Source organism: Chionomys nivalis, chromosome 2 (genome assembly GCF_950005125.1).
Source record: "Chionomys nivalis chromosome 2, mChiNiv1.1, whole genome shotgun sequence".
Classification (NCBI taxonomy): Eukaryota; Metazoa; Chordata; class Mammalia; order Rodentia; family Cricetidae; genus Chionomys; species Chionomys nivalis.
Window position 1 is genome coordinate 49,963,326 of NC_080087.1, and position 14,000 is coordinate 49,977,325.

A 14,000-nucleotide genomic window follows, 5' to 3' on the forward strand; every position below is an offset into this window, starting at 1 on the left:
AATTAAAAACACTCCAACTGAAACAATATCAGCAACTAAAATATTACAAACAATCCCCCAATCAGAAGTCCCCACACAGTACTATGAGGAGTCAGGACTGCCATGAATCTGAAAACTACTAACTCACTGTCATGAAATCTAAGGAGAGAGTTTGGTGAATGATTCCATACATGGAAGGATGAAGCCAATTAACTATATTTACCCTGTACAAAAATCTATTCATAATGGGTTAAATACCTTAAAATAAGACCAGAAACTCTGAAACTGCTAGAGGGAAACAGAAAGGAAAACTCTCTACGAGGTAGGTAAGATTTCCTGAAGATGACTCCAACAGCTAAGAAAATAATGCAGCTAACAAATGGAGGTTAAAAAGTTTCTGCACACCGAAGGAGCAATTAATTCAGAGAGCATAGAGCCTAGAGAATAAAGTTGTTGCTTGCAATACCTTTGATAGAACATTGATATCTAGAATTTATAAAAAACTAAAAAGAAAACCTACAAATATAAAAAAGCAAAGGCCCAATCTAGAGATAGACTAATGAAGTGAAACTACCGTAGATTCCTGTTTATTCACATTCCTAGACCCTAGATTTTCTGACACATAAAAACACTTATAAATGAGGTTCTGGGGAAAGAAAGGACATTGGCAGTAGGGGTAGGAGAAATTAAGGGGTCATAGAGGTAGACATGTTCAAAGTGCATGATAAATTAATTCTTGAATGATATTGTCTTTATGAAACTTTGTACAATGAATATATGCCACTAACCACAAATAATAGCCAGTTGTGTTTGCACTAACATCTCAGTTATGTCATGTATTGGCATAAGGGATATGAATAGATACAGACTAGGAAGAAACACAATGAAAATAAGTGATTAGCTTAAAATATGTAAACATATTATTTGATAGACTAAAATAGACAAAATTTACCTATTAGTAAATAGTAGCAAAATTTCAATGAACACACTCTCAGATAACAAAAAGTTTTCAACATTAGTTGGGTTTTTTACTTACTACTTTTTATCTGAACTAAACCTCAAGAAAGTGATAACTAAAATAAAATAAGACTAGTTATGCTAATTCAATAAATTTACTTTCATTAAGGTGGGGAAAGAACTTAAAGACAGATTACATCTTTGCACAATTCAGTGCAGGCAAGTATCTGTATAGTGTCTGTCAGATAAACCTCTACTTGATGCTTAAATAGGTAAGAGGACATCATATGTTCTAATAACATTAGAATGGCCTATTTCAATTATTTATGCTCAAATAATTTTGGTATGCATTAAGAAAATAAATGTGTTAAAAGTATAAATTGCATGCCAGAAAACAGCATTTAATCTCTTTTAAAACATCTAAGTCACTTGACCAATACAAGTCAGGGTTTAGATTTCTACAGAGAGGAAATAGAAAATCTTTTATCTGTGTGAAACCTTTGGAAGTTCTTAATTGAGTATAATTGAAAGATACAATCTGGGTCTTTAGCCTCTAGTGATTATATTTTTGTGAAGCAAGTCCAGGCAGCCTGACTAATGAGTAACGGAAGCAGAATACCTGGGGTCTGTTCACCAAAAGTGGTTGCAAGATGGTAGGTGAAGTACTATGTTGACGTTGGCACCATAAATATTCCACCAAGTTACCTACCTATTCCCTACATTATCATTGTGATTTCCAAAATGTCTGGTCAATAAGCAGTGTGTTAGGCAGCCTCTAAAAACTGAAAGAAAGAAGCTGCCATTCTTTGATACCTATCATGTTTGGTCACTCAAGTAGTCTGTCTTTTACAGTATTAAGAGAGACTTTTAAGAACCATGTCTCTCAGAAGTAAGGGAGATAGGTATGTAGAGAAAGATTCATATAGAACCTTGATATTAGTGTTGTAAGGTGATCTGCATTTCCTTATTACCATTTAAGTCCAAAGAAAGGAGAAAGGCAGAAAATTCAAGATAAAGGAATAAATAAGGCATGCAGAAGAGAAAATGAGGCTTGAAAGATGCAAAACATTTTTCTTTACTCACGGATACAGAACAGCTGAGGAAACAAAACCAAGTCAGTTCAAATTGATAAAAATGGCAGGATTGAAGGGTTGCTGAGGTACAAATAGCCTTGACACAGTTTGTTTTAGCGGGTGCGTAGTGAACTAGGGAAGGGACGAGTACTTCAGCCTTGATAAATTGGATAAAAGTTGACTTTTGTAAAAACCTCTCATGTTACTCCAGGAACCACAGACAACGACAGGAAAACAAAGTTCATATTTACTCAGTTACTGAAATCACCAAACAAATGTAAGAAGGATTTGAAAGCAACAGCTACAATGAACTTGATGCCCTCCTTGAACAAAAGGTGATCCTGTTTCAGCCTGTCTAGGGTTCTGGGCCTGGTTCCATTCCTCTAGGTTTTCATTTCAGTCTCCCATACCCCTGTCCTGTTGTTCATCAAGCTCATCTCTTCCATTAGAAGAAGTTTGTAGTAATAGAGGACTCAGTGGTTTTATAACCTTGCTGAGCAAATAAATTCTCAAAGTGCCATTTCTTAGCAATACTTTTCCAATCATGTATGTTTCCTTATTTGTACATATAACCTGCATTTTAGTTTCTACAGTAGTAGGCATTTGCCCCAGTCTTGTCCTTCCGTCTTCTCTCCTTTCTTAATCCATTCTTCCGTCTTCTGTTTTCCACATAAGCTGCAATTAGGTAATTTAATGATGATTCTTAGGTTCCCACAAAACACAGAATTTGACCCCAGAAGAGATTCTTAATCTATTTAATGTAAAACTTTCCCTGATAAGGGAACAGGACATAATCTGAGGGAGGGCAATTTAATCTTCTAAAACTCAAAGCTATTCCTATGTGCTCAGTGTTACAAACTGAAGCAGTGTTTGCAAAATAATCCAGTTTTTGAGGGCCCTACAGTGCCAAGTGTGGAAATCAGTATAGCAGTTGGTTTACTCAAAGGACCAGCCGAGCTAAGCATTTCTGACTGTGTGACATTAGACACTAATTGTCACTGAGCTGAATGCTTTCGGGGTTTTATGAGATATTTTTGATCTTATACATGGTGAAAGCATGAACAAAATTACATTTCCACTCAAATGTCTTTCATTGAAGTTTGGAAGTCTGTAAAGATAAGAAAGGTTAGCACACTTGGAATGGCTGTGTGCACCTTTAATGCCACCACTTAAGAGGCAGAGGCAGGTGAATCTCTATGAGTTCCAGGCCAGCCTGACCTACATAACAAGTTCCCAACCAGTTAAGGCTACATAGTGAGACCCTGTCTCAAAAAGCAAAAAAAAAGGTTTTATTTAACCCAATAAAAGCATAACTATCAATAGTTCTTATTCATTGTATATTTCTTTAAATTATTAAAAATAAACAACCAAATAGAAGATAGGACTAAAATCATAAACAAGTAACAATATAAAAGAAGTCTGAATAGGATATTAAGATATACACTAAACTTTCTATTTTAGAAATATTTATAAATTATATTATATATATTTAATTATATGTATAAGTCATAAATATAACTTAAAATATTTCACAGAAATAAGCCACCATATCAATGTTTTCATCTAAGATATACAATTTGATTGTCTTGCTCAGAAAGGTCTATTACAGGAATATTTTATAACAGTATGTGATGACTCTGTAACCCTTAGGTGAATTTTATTCAGTGTTGGATATATTCATTGTCAGGAATATTAGTTTCATTGTTGATAGATACGTGAACGAATCTATTTGTACCCACACTGACTTTGCAACAAGATTATGAATAACAGTCCTGTGATTTGAAATAATATATTTAGCAATGTGCACAATGGTCTCCAATTTACCATGGTTCAAATGAAATTTATTCCTTTTGCCAATTTTATTTAACTTTTAATATTCTATTGGAGAATTTTGTACAATGTGTTTTGATCATCTTCACCCACCCTCCCCCAACTCTACATGCAGGAGTACTTTTTTCCCAATCTCCCAAGGAATGTGTAACAGGGTTAGGGGGTGACTCAGTGGGTAATGGCACTTGCTGCACAAGCATAAGGGTTTAAGATTGAGATACTTAGCATTATGAAAAAAAAAAACAGGTATGGCTGGGCATGTTAATTCCAGTGCTATGATGAACAGAGACAGGAGAGTTCCGGGGTTTGCTGACCAACAGTCTAGCTGAAAGACAAAACTCAGTGAGCTCTGGGTTACATGGGAGATTCTGTCTTAAAGGAATAAAGCTAAAGGTAATAAAGCAGACTTATGACACCCTTCTCTGCTTTTGGAGTGAAAAATTATGTTGTATGAAAAAGGAGACAAAAAATAAGAGTAGAATTGAAAGCTAGTACAGACTTTTCAACCTATGATAGGGTTGAGGCCTTATAACTCACAGCAAATTTAAAGTATATAGCATACAATGATCGTAATACAGCTATGTTTCTGCACAGCCCTGCTCAGTTGCAGGGAATACTGTGGAGTGTTGATTTTTCCCCCTCCATCTCACTGGCCAGCTGGGCTACTGGCTTTCTGCTTTGGGACAATCGTCTATATTTTGTCAATTATATTTTAAATAAATGCTGATTGGTCAGTAGCCAGGCAGGAAGTATAGGCAGGATAAACAGACAGGAAGTACAGGCAGGTCAATGAGAATTCTGGGAAGAGGAAAGCTTGGTGTGCAGTCCTGATCCATCCATAGAAGAAGCAAGATATGAGTGTCGCCCATGCTGAAAAAGGTACCAAGCCAAGAGGCTAACATAGAGAAGAATAATGGGCTAATATAAGTTATAAGAGTTAATAAGAAGCCTGAGCTAATGGGCCAATCAGTTTATAACTAATGTAGTCTCTGTGTGGTTTTCTTTGGAACTTAACAATTGTGGGAACAGGGCAGGACAGAAAACTCAGTCAACAGCTTCCTGCTGCTCTCTGGCCTCCCACCGGAGTATACTCCTTATATCAAATGGGCTGCGAACAGATCAAAATTTTAAACCCACAGTGTAGCTGCTACAGGATATATTTTGCTTATGAACTCTCATGAAGACAGAAGAATTGTGCTTTGGGAACTAGGGTTGTAGCTCAGTGGTACAATACTATATATAAGGGGTCTGGGGTTTGAGCTGCATCACTGAAACACAAAAAAATAAATGCCATTGTCTATGGTTGGGACATTGTTCAAATAAGTATAATATATATTACTTCAAATCATAGGTAAAATATTTTATAAAATCATTGAATATTCAATGTAAGTAAGAAGAGATAAATTAATATTTGTATAAATAAAACTAATTTTCTTGTAATAAGACATTTAAAACAAAACAAAAAAAAACCTGAAACACCTGTCAAGGACAATAAAGCAAACACATTTGTCAAGTGTTGTAAGTCAGGCTTGCCTAAAAATAACCCAGCATGGATGCATATTGATGGATCTGATGGTTAAATGGCTTTAAAGTACCTTTTAGAACTTCTTCAGGCTGGAGACAATGCTCAGCAGTTAAGAGCAGTAGCTGCTCTTCTAGAGGACCGGAGTTCAATTCCGAGCACCCATATAGGGCAGTTTACAACCGCCTGTGACTCCAGATCCAGAAGAATAAAATGCTCCACTGACAGCTATGAACATCTGTAACAAACATGCATGCAAATTAAACACACACATGTATGCAAATTAAACACACATGCAGGCAAATTAAACACACACATGAGGGCAAATTAAAGAGGAAAAAAGCTTTAAAATATATCGGTTAATATTTATCGTATATAGCATTGGATTTTATAAAGACAATTTCTTTTAGAAGGGTTTTTCGAGACAAGGTTTCTCTGTAGCTTTGGAGCCTGTCCTGGAACTAGCTCTTGTAGACCAGGCTGGCCTCGAATTCACAGAGATCCACCTGCCTCTGCCTCCCAAGTGCTGGGATTAAAGGCATGTGCTATAAAGACCATTTCTGTCAATTTTTATCATATCCTTTGACATCATTCACCCAGCTTTATAAGATTTCTGCCATCAAAGGGTTAGGACACCTGGGAAATGTGGCAAGAGCCTTAGCCACCAGGGGAAAGCAAATGAAAGCCATGTGGAGATTTTATCTCACCCTGGTCAAAATGGACATGACAAAGAAAAGAAATAACAAAAAAATGCTGGTGAAGCAGTGGGAAAGAACCTGAGTCCATTAATGATGGAAATGTGAACTCATAAGGAAACAAAAGAATGAAAACAAGACGATTATTTGAACTATCTATATTCTTAGGAATATACGATAAGAACTCTCTGTCAATATTACCACAGCTATTTATTGCTGCACTGTTCACAAGTATTAGCCAAGTGATAGAATCAGTTCATACAAATTTAATTTGAATTTCTAAGGTTATTGACAAAGAGGGAAATTAATAAGACTTTAATGTTTGAGATTTATTTTAGGTTTGTTTTATACTTTTTTGTCCTTTAACCTATGAAACTGTTTGCTTTTCTTATTAATTAAAACAGTCTTCATACACACTGCCAGTGAGATGTAGGTAAAGGTCCTTGATGGAGAGACCTGGTGGTGTGAGTTGAATTCCTGGAATCCAATAAAGGTAGGAGAGAGCCAGTTTTACAAAATAGTCCTAGAATCTCCATATCACACAACTGGTGTGGGACATTCACCTGAGAAGACTGTGGATATGTGTTTAAGTCAATAGACAGTCTTTATTAGCTGGCCAGTGACTACAGTGTGTGCTTGGGATCTCAGTGTAGCACTGCACCTTTCTCAGGCTGAGCTTTTAAGCACAAAACCATGTACTGGGTTGACATACTTCAGTTACCATGAACACTTAGCCAGAAGTAGAACTACAAAAGGCAAAAAGCAAGATTAGCACATTATACTGTCTTTTCCAGAACTATGAATTTTGATGGGTTGTCTTTGTTTTCATTTTGGCAGGTGGTACTGAGTACGTGCGGAGTTTTATGTTCTGAATGGTACTTCCATCACGGAGTCAGTTGTGCTAAGGCCTCAGGGCCTACTAAAGTCTGGGGCTCTGTTACACAGTGTCATGCACACCTACACACACACACAGAGGGAGAGAGAGAAAACTAAATTTAAATTTTTTAGTAAGTATATTCATAATGACTCTGAATATTTATGTATGACATCTATTGGACTATCCTAAGCCTCTTCATGTTTATAATATTTCACACTTTAGGAAAAATCTCAAGAGTGGAAGGAGGAACTTGTTTCTATTCTCTACCATTATAATATGTGGGTTTTTATGTCGTATACCAGTTGCAGTTTTTATTTCTTTCTCCATTTATCTCCTTCCATAAATGTAAAACCTAGTATCTCTAATGACCCTTAACACATTCAGTTCAAAGACAATCCATATTACAAAAGGAGAAATTCTTGGCTGATCTCTTCATGTCCCTGAGAAGTTTATTTTCATTGGTTTCCACATTTTAAATTTCTTTGTTCTTACAGTATGAGTTCTTTTACAAACATTGCCTTAGTTTGTAAGCTTGCAACATAAGGGGAGTGTCAATGTTTATTAGTTTAAATTATCCTTCCATTGTGACATATCCCCTTATCAATGAGGAGTTATACATTAAGTAGCTTGTGAATCTCTTGATGAATCAAATTATATAACTTGAAATCTGAGAATCATTATTTAAGAGTGGCTTATGTAAGTAATAGGAGACTAGAGAATAAAAGAACATTTTAGAATAGGGTATACACACACCACATACACACATGAGTTATTGTATAAAGCCAAAGGTCTGATGATTTCCATATTTGAAAAATGAAACAGTGTGGAAGGGCATCATAGAGGAAATAAACCCTGAGGCTTGGAAACTGGATTAATATACTCACTTCACAAATCCCTTTCCACTTTCTACTGCTGCAATGGACTTTTACAAGAAAGTAAACAAAGGTATAATGAGGTCAGAAATTATAAATTAGGCCCTAAATAGGACTTATCAACATACCTCAGAGGTAAGGGAACTTGTCACCAAGGCAGACTTTGGCATTGTCATGCTCAATGAAAGAACTGATTCTTGAAAGTTGTCCTTGTTGTGCCCAGATTATGACTCCCAGAAAGACCACCAGAAACCAGAGAAGACCAGACTGCAAAAAGCAAGGTTTTTATTGCAAGCTAGCTTAAAACCTGTCTCCAACACCCTGTTGCAGTGAGGAAGAGAGCAGTTAAGAGTTCCTTTGTGGGGTTAGTTTTTTTAAAGGCAAAAATCACAAGCAGCCCTTCTGGGCATTCAGGGGGTTTGATATGAGTGCAAGGTCATTGCTTTCTCTTCTATCCTGTTTAGTCAGCTTGTTCTTTGTTTTCAAAGCAAGGCCACCCTGCCGCTGAGTCAGGCCATCTTTATCAGTCTCCACCAGGTTGCGGGCATCCTTGTGCTTTGGAATTTCCTGAGTGGGGGGAGACACTATCTTTCTGGGAACATGAAGCTAGTCTGGGATTTCTAAATTTAAAACGTTATGCTAGGAAATTCCTTCTCATCCCTTTGAGAATAAGGGATGAGTGTCTCACATTTCCCTCTTCTCTTGGTCCTAAGGGGTCTCAGTCATGAGCCTGCTTATTATAGTTCGCATATTCTATCGCCTCTACTGATATTATCATACCTTTCAGTTGTATAAGGCCTGACGGGAGTATACCTCTGTTGCACCATAAGTTGTATAGTTCCCAACCTTTGTTTCATATATTTGAGTATTCTATTAATAATTTAGGGCCCAAAGGTGAGAGTATCATGAGGAAGAGTAACAGAGGCCCTATTAGGGACAAGATGAGGGTGGCAAACCAAGAGGATTTGGAATACCAGGCTTCAAACCAACTCTTGTTGGCTTCATGCTCTCTTTTCCTTTTTGCTGGGCCTTCACGGACTTTTGCTATGGAATCTTTTACAATTCCAGAGTGGTCTGTACAGAAGCAGCATTATTCTCCCAAAGCTGCACATAGCCCCTTTTCTTTTAGGAATAGTAAATCTAGGCCCCTTCTGTTCTGTAGCACCACTTCTGCCAGTGAAGACAGAGATTCCTGTAGGTGGGTGATGGAGTCTTCTATTCTTTGAATATCTTCATCTTTTGATATGTGGAGATCCACATAATAATGTTGTTGGGTGATTAGGGAGGCTACCCCTGTTCCCAATCCTGCTAAGCTGGCTCCCATCAGGATGGCAAGGGTAGACTGTGACCAGCTCTCTCTTTTGTCTAAGAGCATATTGGGTAGCCTCAATAAGGGTTGATAACTCCTCAGCAGCATGGTAGGTTACCTTGGGAATCAGACATACAAGGACACAAAACCCCTTTGTTTGATTCAGCACAGTTACATGGGTGCAGGGTGTTAGGCCAGAGGAACATGACCACCAGGTATCATTTGCTGGGACCAAATATCCTGATTGGTTTGTGAGTGGCATACTGTGATTGCAGAGGGGTAAATAGTGGTTAGGTATTGTCCCTATACATAGTTCCTGGCCCGAGACTTGTTCTAGGGTCAAGGAGGTATTTGACTACCATCAGCAAGAACCTGAGGCCCCCTTTTCTCTCTGCCAATTAGAATGGTTGGTTGAGGCCAACACAGCTATTCCTTCATAATAGGGTGGCCTTGCGCTGTATCAGAGCCAGCAGGAGGCAATTAGTTCTGGCTTGGGACTATTTAGAAGTAAGAATGACTGTTGTGGGACTGTAAACATGGGGTTTGCAAGTTCAGAGGATCTACTAGGTATAGGCCCAGCACCCCAGCATGTCTTTAGTGCTGATAAAACTGAGGTGCTGAAGGCAATTGGCAGGGTTGTGGCAATATTTGGCTTGGAAGGGGAGGAAGAATTTTTCTTATCTGAGCTGGGGTTAATTACCTTACTGGGGCCTAATGCTACAGTCAAGGGAGATGTTGCAATGACCCGCAAGGAGAACAAGATCCCTTTGTCTTCTCCTCCTGGAACATAAAATCGTAATTTCCAAGTTTTGCCTGTTAACGGGTTAGCCCTTTTTCCCTCCTCAGTAAAGGTGATATTGATTTTAGACTCTCCTGGTGTGGTACTAGTAAAAGAGACTAGGTCTCTTTTGCTAGTCCTCCACTGGGAGGCACTGGTTTCACATTCCCTGGCAGCACAATAAAATACTTCAGATCCCCCACACTGGCGAGTTCTCCTTCCCTCCTGAACAAATATACCAGTCACAATGTCGGCAAGCAGGGTAAGAGTCTTGAAGAGTTCGTTCAGTGTTTTCCCAAGAGTCTTTTGCTAAAGTGCATAGGTCAAAAGTTAGCTAGGGGTACCATGTGTCCAGGGGGTGAACTTCAGTGGCCAACTTTAAGGTTTGCCCAGTCTCAGGGTTAATCAGGGTCCAGGTTAAGTTCCAAGGTGCATGGGGATTTTCAGTACTCCTTGGGTACAGATGAAGTAGCAGGTACCATATCAACAGGATGAACTTCATTTTCAGGTTTCCAACGCAGCTTTAGCTTCAAGGGATCAGTGTGGTGCGGGCAGTCGTCTCAAGTAGAGGGATGGGTAAAAAGAACAGTTTCCAACAGGTTAATCAAATCCTGTGGATCCTAGGAAAATGGTGCATTCTGAGCCCTCCAATTACATAAGTCATTGGTAGCAAATGGCCAATATGGAAGAGTTGGTTCCCTGAATCATCAGGAGGGCCGGCGGGTCTGAAGCGAAGGGCCACTGTGGAGTCTGGGTCAATGGTCCTGTTGTCCATCCTATCACCAGCAACCATGCTGAGGCTCATGGCACGTACTGATGCTGGAGGTCAGATAGATGTACATCATCCCTGCTGTTGCCAGATACCAATTGGAAGTCCATGAACCACGCTCCTGCTGACTGAAAAGGAAAAAAGAGTAATCTGCAGTGGTAGTGATGATTACAAACTTACAGTTGAAAGAGAGAGATATAGAAGGCTTCTCTGACAACTCCTACAACCCCCCAAACAAAAAGTGACAATCTAGAAGTAAACATGCTATTTAAGGGGCCACCCCTGCAGCAGGTCAGAGAAACAGGTAAGGAGGTATGACATCAGTACAACTGCACACACATACAAAGCTTAATTCTTCATTTTATATTTTTCTTCCTCCTGCTCATTCCTACTCTGTTCCTGTACTGTTCTGTTTGTCTACTGTTGTTTTCCTTCTATCTTTTCTTGTTGCTTTCCTTCTACTTCTTCACTGATGTTTTTCTTTTACATCTTTCCTGAAATATTTCCTCCTAAATCTTCCCTGATGTTTCCCTTATAACTTTATTAGCCATTTATACCTCCCAATACAAAGATTTCTATGCAAAAGGATTACCCCACAATGACAAGTTACATATTTTCCAAAAAACAAATTAAAATCTTTACAAAGGAAGAAATCACATTATGATCACAAGTTGCATGTTTTTCTTAGAAGCCCAGAAGTAGTTTGGTGCATGACAATTGTCTATATTCTGTCAATTATGTTTTAAATAAATGCTGATTGATCAGTAGCCAGGAAGGAAGTATAGGCAGGACAACCAGACAGGAAGTAGAGTCGTGTCTAAGAGAACAAGAGAATTCTGGGAAGAAGAAATCCCATTCCTCTGCAGTTGTGAGCTTGCCACAGAGAAGCAAGATATGACCTGCCCTGCTGAAAAAGGTACGGAGACATGTGGCTAACATAGAAAAGAATAATGGGTTAATATAGATTATAAAAGTTAATTAGAAGCCTGAGCTAATGGGCCAATCAGTTTATCATTAATATAGACTTCTGTGTGATTTCTTTGGGGCTAAATGGCTGTGGGACCTGGTGGGAGGACAGAATCCAGGCAGGACAGAAACCCCAACAAGCAGGCCCTCATGTTACAAATGGTGCCCAACTGGTGGATGACTGCATCTACATAAAGCCTGATAGAGCTTGGGAACTAATTCTAGACATAAAATAATAGAGTTAAGTATGGCTTATTGATAGCAGCACTCTCTCGGGTGGACTCTGCTTGCTAGAGGCAAATGTTCTCATTTAAGAGAGGCTTCCAGACTCAGCGTTAGCTGTAAAACGTTGCAACTCTTTTACCGGTCTGCCACAAAACATTTAAATGATGTTGATAAAAGCTGACTGCATGCTTTTTAGTTTTCAGCGATAGCAGGAAAAAAGCTGCACCATCTTAAAATGCCAGCTTTCGGGGACATCCTGCCAGTGCAAACTTTGACTCTTGGAGGCAGGAGTTCTAGCTACAGAGAGAGCATTTGAATAATGTTTGTGGACACAGTGTTGCAGCTTGTTTGTTGGCAGGGACCTTGAAATGCCATAGAGTAGTGGCAATAAACATGGCTTCTGCCAGTACCTCCACCATGAGCCTGAAATTTCAGAAAGCTAATGAATGGGCTGGATCCAGCCATCAAATCCATGGCTTTAATACAATCCATATTGCTTAGCAAATTAAAGACTCATATAATCAGAAAAAGAGAGAGAGATACAGTAAAGATAGTTTTAAAGACAAAAAAAAAAAAACCCTAAATGGTTTACTGTGTGTTTAAAAATATATGTATGTGTGGGAGAGAAAAGAAAAAGGTTAAAGACCTTAAAATAAAAAGAAAGAGAGTAGTTGGGTTTGGTGGTGCACGCCTTTAATCCCAACATCTGGGAGACAGAGGGAGGCAGATCTCTGTGAGTTCAAGGTGTGGTGGCACAAACCTTTAATCCCAGCACTTTGGAGGCAGAGGCAGGTGGATCTCTGTGAGTTCAAGGACAGCCTGTTCTGAAGATGAAGTTTCAGGACTGCCAAAGATACACAGAGAACCTGTCTCAAAAGGCCAAAAATTAAAAGTAAGAATAAAAGAAATAGAGTTTAAAATAAAGCCATGTAAAGATGAAAAATATACAGAGAATTTTGATACTGTATGTTATTATGCTCTCTTTGAATTATTTGAATGCTGAGGAAGGAGCAACAGCTGCCAAAAGATATTTGTTTATACATTTATAAACTTATAAATTTATAAATGCTGTTGAATTAATTGAAGATAGGTATTTTGAAAATACCTTGACTTCAAAGTTGAAGTCAAAAGGTATGTTACTTTGGAGAAGAGGTTTTGCTTTTGTTTCACAGGCAATTAGAAGCTGTGGGTTCATTCTGAGTTAAGAAAAATTATATTTGATCAAGAAAGACAACCTGAGAAATCTTCAGTAGGAACAGATGGCTCAGATGTTTGAGTTCTACATCTAAAACAGATTCAAGACTGCTGCCTGAAATGATCAAGCTTCACAGGATACTCCAGCCAGGACTTGATCAAAAATATAAATTGTCTTTAGGTCCCCATAAGATTATCAGTGCCCCCAACGAGCAGAAAGTCACCTGGAAAACTATGTCCACATTCCCCCCAAAAATGGACTATGAATGTTCTTGTTTAAGAAAAAAAAAAAAACAAAAGAGGGTAAAGTGGTGCATGACAATTGTTTATATTCTGTCAATTATGCTTTAAATAAACTCTAATTGACCAGTAGCCAGGCATGAAGCATAAGCGGGACAACCAGACAGGAAGTAGAGGTGGATTTAAGAGAACAGGAGAATTCTGGGAAAAAGGAAGGCTAGTCCTCCACAGTTGTGAGCTTGCCATGAAAGAAGCAAGATGTGACCTGCCCCATTGAAAATGGTACCAAGATATGAGGCTAACATAGATAAGAATAATGGGTTAATAAAAGTTGTAAAAGTTAATAAGAAGCCTGAGCAAATGGGCCAATCAGTTTATCATTAATATAGACCTCTGTGTGATTTCTGTGGGGATAAATGGCTGTGGGACCTGGTGACAGGACAGAAACAAGGACAGACAGAAACTTAGACAATAGTAGTCAAACATTTTCTTTCTATTAATTTTCCCACCAGAGCATCTTCACCCCATTTTATTACTTATTAACAAAGGTTTAAGCAAGCTAAGTATATTTCAGCCAGCTCCCTTTGTACCAGCAGGTGGTTGTCTGTAGTTTCAGTGAAACAGATTCCTAGCCTATTTCCACACTATAAAACGTTACTCAACTAGTCTAGCTAACTATTTTTTTTACACACAATAGGATTATTTCAATTCCTT